At 39.8% G+C, this 7,108-nt stretch overlaps 1 pseudogene; it reads right to left on the bottom strand.

Moving 5' to 3' along the window:
- Positions 1 to 233: 233 nt before the first annotated feature.
- LOC116677318 (gigaxonin-like) lies at positions 234 to 6,338 on the bottom strand (annotated as a pseudogene).
- Positions 6,339 to 7,108: the final 770 nt, after the last annotated feature.

The raw sequence follows: 7,108 nt of genomic DNA, 5'->3' as shown, positions 1-7,108 counted from the left end.
TATTCATTAGTAGTTTCACATTTTAAAGAATTGTATATCAGAATACCTATTTTCTATAGGCTCAGTCAGCCACTTTCAGCCTGTCTGCCAATTCCAGTGCTAGCTCCATGGTATCAGAATTTTAGATAGTCGTCATGGCAACATAAATTGGTCATGTGACAAGGACGGGAAGATTGGCAGAACAGGCACCCAAGACTGAACTCTGATCCAATAGATTCCTAATTGTCAGCACTCTAGCCCCGCCCCTGTTCAGTGGCGCTGAATGTATTTCTGTCTAGCCAGCACTGACCGGCAGCGACCACCCCCGTGGCCGAGCGGCGACACTCATTGGCTGCAGCTCGATCCAGGCCTGTCTGTTGGCGTCGTAGAGCGGACACATGCAGCGCGTCACAGCGGTTGGCTTCCTGCTTCTGTACAGGACAAAACCCATCAAAACCATGCGGACTAAGAGCCGACCATGTCGTCACTAATTTAACCTCTTTCTCTGGTTTTACTCTAAGAAAATCATTGTTGCCTCTGTCATAGTCTTTTCCCCAAATATTTGCGGAGTGAAGTGGAAAATCAAAGTTCATGACAATAGTAATGCTGGTGATAATTCAATGAAGTCCATATAGGATGAAAATGATACAAGATAAGACGGTGACAATGACTCACTTGCGATCCTCTCCTCCGGCAATAACAATACACTCCGAGTAGCCTCGGGGTTTGAAGGCAGCGAGCAGAGCCTCACCCTGCAGCTGGCCATCCACCAGCACCTGCTGACAGTACTCTGTGATCACCTCCCTCATCAAGAGCTCTCCCATGGCCTGATGGGATACCATGCAGCACACCATGAGGTTAGCTATTAAGTTATGCAAAAGAACCCCCCCCCCCCCCCCTCCCACAACAAAATCTCTCTCTTACCTCTTTTGTACCATACCCTCTAAAAAACAGAGCAAATGATATGACAGTATTCCATGTACAGAACAATGGCACCTTCAGCAAAGCCATGATATGCATAAATATTAAAACAAACAAGGACTGTGCCTCTGTCACCCACCCAGACATGTCTCAGTCCTTTCCCCATCTGGGCTCATTACTTATTAAATTTAGGTAATGTGAAACATTGTGAATCCCTTTGACTGGAAATTCCCATCATCACATGGCTTGTGTTGTTACTCCCTAATATAATAATAATATAAGCATACATTTAAATGTGGACAGCATTTTTACGGTTTCCCTACTTGCTCTCTCAGGTAGCTCACATCCAGGCCCTGCAGCCATACTGCAGACATCACTTCCTTCATGTGTACCTGCAAATACAGACACAAGACTCACTTTTTGGTTTATGAAACAAACAAGCTTGCGGCACTTAGAGACAAATAAATTCCCTTTTTCCCCACCAGAGGCTATTCAGAAATATATCTTCAACTAGTGTTCATTAAAGGCCAAAGCCACTTTGTGACTTCCATTCATTGTAATGTTACAGATATGGAAGCTAGAACTCTTTGGTTTTTTTGTACCACATAATTTCAAAGCTTACCTTCCATAAAAGATAATACAAACCAACTTATTAAATAAAAGTTTGGACTAGGGAACTATACAAGGGAAAGCCAACAGCCTGGTCGGCACTTGAATAAATTAACTTTACTCATTACTGATGTAATGTATAATGGTATAATTTTTCAAACCAGCTGTTGGTCAGAAAATGTCAAACATTACCCTTTACATTTTCATAACCTCCTATCTCCACTCTTAACCTGCAGTAAGCATCACCCACCCTGCGATCCTCGGAGTCATGGGCAAACCATCGCACCACCGCCTCCAGCACGTGCTTTTCGTTGCCCACGTTTAGCTTCTCCATGGCCAGCAGCTCGCAGAGCCGGTCCGGGGGCAACTCCCTAAACTCCTCAGTGCGCGCCACGTCACTGAAATGTGTCTGCAAGAACTCAGTGGCGGCGTAGTGGACGTGGTAGAGGCAGTAGTGCAGAGAAAAGCCGGATGCCGATGCAGTTCTCTGCTGATGCAGCTCTGTAAGAACTGGCAGCACAGGGACTTCAGGTCTGACATGAGGAGCATGTCAGATGCCTGTACCATGTCCTGGATGGTCTCTTCACTCAAACTGATCTGTGTGAAGGAAAGGCCAAATGGTCATCCACAACATTTTATTAGGATAGGCAAGAAAGGCTCTCTTACCCATTCATGGATGGACCTACTCATGTTTTCATTATATCTGTTTTCTCTGGCCCAGAACTAACCCATCTCTGTACTTGTATACTCAAATGTCTCGTTTGCTGATCTCATGTATATGGCATTTTGTTAACAGCGCTACAATTTTTAGTATTCTGGTTTTGTTTGTTTATATATATATATATATATATATATATATATATATATCTATATATATATATATATATATATATATGTGTGTGTGTGTGTGTATGTCACGACAATCTCTGAAACTGTCTGTATTAAACAAGAAACAGCTGTAATGTTACCCTCAGACAGATGTCATCATCAGTAGAAACAAGCTGTAATGTTACCCTACAGACAGATGTTCATCAGTAAAACAAGCTGTACCCTACAGGACAGATGTTCATCATCAGGTAGAAACAAGCTGTAATGTTACCCTACAGGACAGATGTTCATCATCAGGTAGAAAAGCTGTAATGTTACCCTACAGGACAGATGTTCATCATCAGGAGAAACAGCTGTAATGTTACCCTACAGACGATGTTCATCATCAGGTAAAACAAGCTGTAATGTTACCCTACAGGACAATGTTCTCATCAGGAGAAACAAGCTGTAATGTTCCCTACAGGACAGATGTTCCAGGTAGAAACACTGTAATGTTACCCTACAGGACAGATGTTCATCATCAGGGTTAGGGTTAGGGTTAGAACAAGTTGTAATGTTACCCTACAGGACAGATGTTCATCATCAGGGAGAACTTGTAATGTTACCCTACAGACAATGTTCATCAGAGAAACAAGCTGTAATGTTACCCTACAGGACAGATGTTCATCATCAGGAGAAACAAGTTGTAATGTTACCCTACAGGACAGATGTTCATCATCAGGTCAAACAAGCTGTAATGTTACCCTACAGGACAGATGTTCATCATCAGGTAGAACAGCTGTAATGTTACCTACAGACAGATGTTCATCATCAGGGAGAAACAAGCTGTATGTTACCCTACAGACAGATGTTCACATCAGGGAGAAACAAGCTGTAATGTTACCCTACAGGTCAGATTTCAGCATCTGTCAGCGTCCACTAGAAGTTGTGTTGCTGCTGCTGACAGACTCAGATTATTATTCTAAGTGTGTGACACATTATGGGATGGATCCCTACAAGATAGACCTTTTAGTTAAAGAGTAGGATCCTTTTAGTTTAACATGAAACAGCCCCGACTTCACCATCACCAAACCCACCAGACTCCATGGAAATAATCACTGCTTTTATCATCGTAAACACACTTCATTCAAAGTGGAGAGAAACTAAATAAAACTACCAAAAGCCGTCTTAGTTCATCTTTCCACTGTTCCAACGAGCAGAGAATTGAATTAAACTAAATTCAGATTTTTTTTTAAACACGTTCTCGTATTTTCATGTCCTACAATGCGTTCAGGTGTCCCACTGAACTCTTCATGAAAGAAACAAGCCTCCACAACGATGCATTCACTGTCACAGAGCCGGCTCGTTGTTTTTAACAAACTGCTGCTTTTGTTTTCTGCAGAAATAACTTTAATAAATATGTAACATGTAGCTGTTTCTGAAACAATATGAGAAATATATTATTAGATAAGGTTTTTTAATACCCCGATAATGATATTACTAGTAATAAATTGCAATGCGTTTGGTGAAAGTGCCACCTAGGTTTTGTTCCATCATCTTGGTGTGAGCTACAAAGTCACTAGAATCTAGATTATTTTATTAGCATGGAGGATTTTAAAAACAGGATTAAGGACTTTCTAACCACTGAACGCACACGTCCTGTTACTGAACTCTGATCATTGGCTATTTGATGTCATTTGCTTTAAATCTGTTGTTTGTTTTTATGTTGAAACTTTTTATGCTGCTGTCTTGGCCAGGACTCCTTTGTAAAAGAGACTGAATCTCAATGGCAATATTCCTGGTAAAATAAAAAATAAACAGATATAAAGTGTACGCAGTTCTACATTCCTGCTGTTTGGGTATTTTACTGAAGTACTACAAATTGCTTGTTTAATTTACAACAAATGAAAGAAAATCATTTTTAAAAATATTTTATTAAACAAATTAAACATTGAATTGACTACTAAAGGGCAACTGAAAAAAGAATGACAGTTTTCTTCAACTAACACATAAAAATCTCTGAGTGTCTTTTTGCAGTAGGTTGCAGCCTTTCACATTTGTTCATTGTGCAAGCTAATACCGGGATGATGATAAATAATTGATATGTTGTACAACACCTAAAAACATAAGCATGTCACTTTGTTGTTTTAAATGCTCCGCACTTACTTCCCCACTGAAGATATAGTCCAGGATCTGTTTCATGATGGCCATGGAGACGCCCTGCAGCTCAATTCTGTATGTAGACCCATCATCCTTTGGGGGATTGTAGTTCAGCTTGGTCCTACCAGGAAACCATTAACAGAAATGAATATTTACAAAACATTTATACTAGAAACCTGATATACTTCTATTATTCCCAGCTCAGCTGTATCATCGCCATTGGGACAGGAGATGCACCTAGTGCTATAATATTGTAAAAACCAGGCAAAGACAATCATATTTTATCTTCTTTCTTCTTTTTTTTTTTAAACAGCTATTTTTGTATCTTAATGTGTGCGTAGGTGAGTGTGTGTTTGAGCACAGTGAATGGGAACAGTTTTCTTTTATGAGAGACAGGAAAAATTCTGTTGTATGTAAACATACAATGACAATACAGTAATGCTGGCAAATATATCGATATATGAGTCTAGATACTGGCTTAAAAAATTGGATATCCTTATACTGTGATATGATTTTTTTTTCCTGGTTTTAAAGGCTGCATTACAGTAAAGTGATGTCATTTTATGAAGTTACCAGACTTACTAGCTGCCTCTCTTATTATTTGCCTTTACTAAATTATTCATTGATTCCACATTATTGGAGAATATTGATCAAAACTCTCGTTGTGTTACTATTCTGTGAAAGCACCAGTCAACCTTACAATATAGATAGATGTACAAATATAGATATTGATTCATTTGGCCAAAATGTTGTGATACAAAAAAGGGATTCATCCAATCAAAAGGTATGATCATATCTGGGCTAGCGTGAATGACTGTGAGATTGATAAAGAGCATGAGCAGACCTGATATACGGGCTGGCAGCAGCCAGGATGTTCTTCTGGACAGGTAGCTCCTCTCCATCAACCACCAGCAGCGCATCGTGGAAACTTTTCTCCTGCCAGAAGGTGCGAAGGACCCGGAGGAGTTTCTGAGAATGTTGTGGGTCCGAAACCTTGGAACCGGTTTCAGTTGATACAGAATCGGGCATGTCCAGGCTTCCCTTCAAACAAATGAACAACAGACATTTTGGTTAGCCTTGCACTCTATTAACAACACAGCACTTGTTTGAATAGAAAGAAATGGCTTTAACAAAGGTTAACACCACAGTGGCGAGATGTGACAACAAAATCCAAACAAATGTAACTGTAACGCTATATTGTTCACTACATTACTGGGCTAGTGGGGGGGGGCATGATTTGAAATGAACGTTGAGTTTACAAAGCTGCTGGTGAACATGGCACGTAAAGGCTAGACTAGGCTAGTAGCGAAACATGAGACATGTCCATAAACATGTCTGACGATACCATGTTTCAAAATGACTTCCAGGGTAGCAGCGGAGAGGGAACAAAAGCAGCCGACTCTCATTTGGTTAGCCGAATGACTAGCTAGCTAGCTAACGGGAGAAAGCTACAAGGCTCGAGCCTGCACTGTAACGTCATGTGTTTCCAATGGTTCAAACTTGTTATGTCATGTTTTTTTTCTTCTTTTTGTTAATTCCAGTTCAGACTGTCTAAGTGTCTTACCTTGAGACTACGAAATGCGCTTGTCTTTTTCACAGACTTCACCTTCCTGCATTTAAGACAACATGAATCACTCCAGGCGAGAATGTTGTAAATGGACGTGAAGACATTTGTATTATGCTGCATTCATCGTCAAAGGAAATGTGGTAAATATGTGACTCCTGTTTATATATTTATATGTATAATTATATGAGCTATTGATCTAAGATTAACGATAAACATACATATTCACATAAGCTGCCATTCTTAGGCCAAAGATAACCGATTAGTTAAATATATCTTTAAACAAGTAAGAAAGAACACGCCTTTTATTTGGCTTGTAGAATTCATCTGGTACCTGAATGCAGCATCAGCTAGGCGGAAAGCGTTTCAAATTGAAGTTCCAATACTTTAATAGCAACCTGTGAACCGACACAATTGCGGATAAAATATTTGTGTAACAGATACAGATATAGACTTTGTAAAACATGCATTTTCAAAAAAAGATAAATAAAACTTTCTCGCTGGGTCATTGTCTGGATTTGGAAATGGATGTATGAAATACGAAAGATAAAGAATCGGAACGGGGCCACAAAGCCAACGTGAATGACACCAAACCGTATTTCCGGTGTGAATAAAACCTTTTAAATCAACGATGTTGGTATATTGGTTTTGCAATACAAATGAGCTAAATTAAATGAATATGTAATAATGCATTGGTAAACATGTTTTTCACCTTATTTATTTTCGCCATATATTTATGGCCATGGGCCTACTGGTCTATGCAATAGTACTTCCACTACATTGACTAACATTTGTGCTTTTAATTTGAAGGAAAACTCGCCTTCATTCGAGTACCACTGTTCTCTCTCGGTAACTTGAAACGATTGTCGCCGCCATAACTTTGGCCAAACGTCTAAGGTATGATGGTGTTATGCTTTGCCCAGGATAATAAACGTAACAGTGCTGACTACGTGTGTATGATAGGCTCTTATTATGCTATGCTAAGCTAAGCTAGCTACGGGAGAATAATGCAACATCGCTGTAATACTGCCCGTAGCGGGTCAGATCAGTCAGTAAAGTAACGTTACC

Source organism: Etheostoma spectabile, unplaced genomic scaffold (assembly GCF_008692095.1).
Source record: "Etheostoma spectabile isolate EspeVRDwgs_2016 unplaced genomic scaffold, UIUC_Espe_1.0 scaffold00004855, whole genome shotgun sequence".
In the NCBI taxonomy this organism is placed as follows: domain Eukaryota; kingdom Metazoa; phylum Chordata; class Actinopteri; order Perciformes; family Percidae; genus Etheostoma; species Etheostoma spectabile.
The sequence above is the reverse complement of the archived record's forward strand: the minus strand, read 5'-3'. Positions and strand labels throughout refer to the sequence as shown.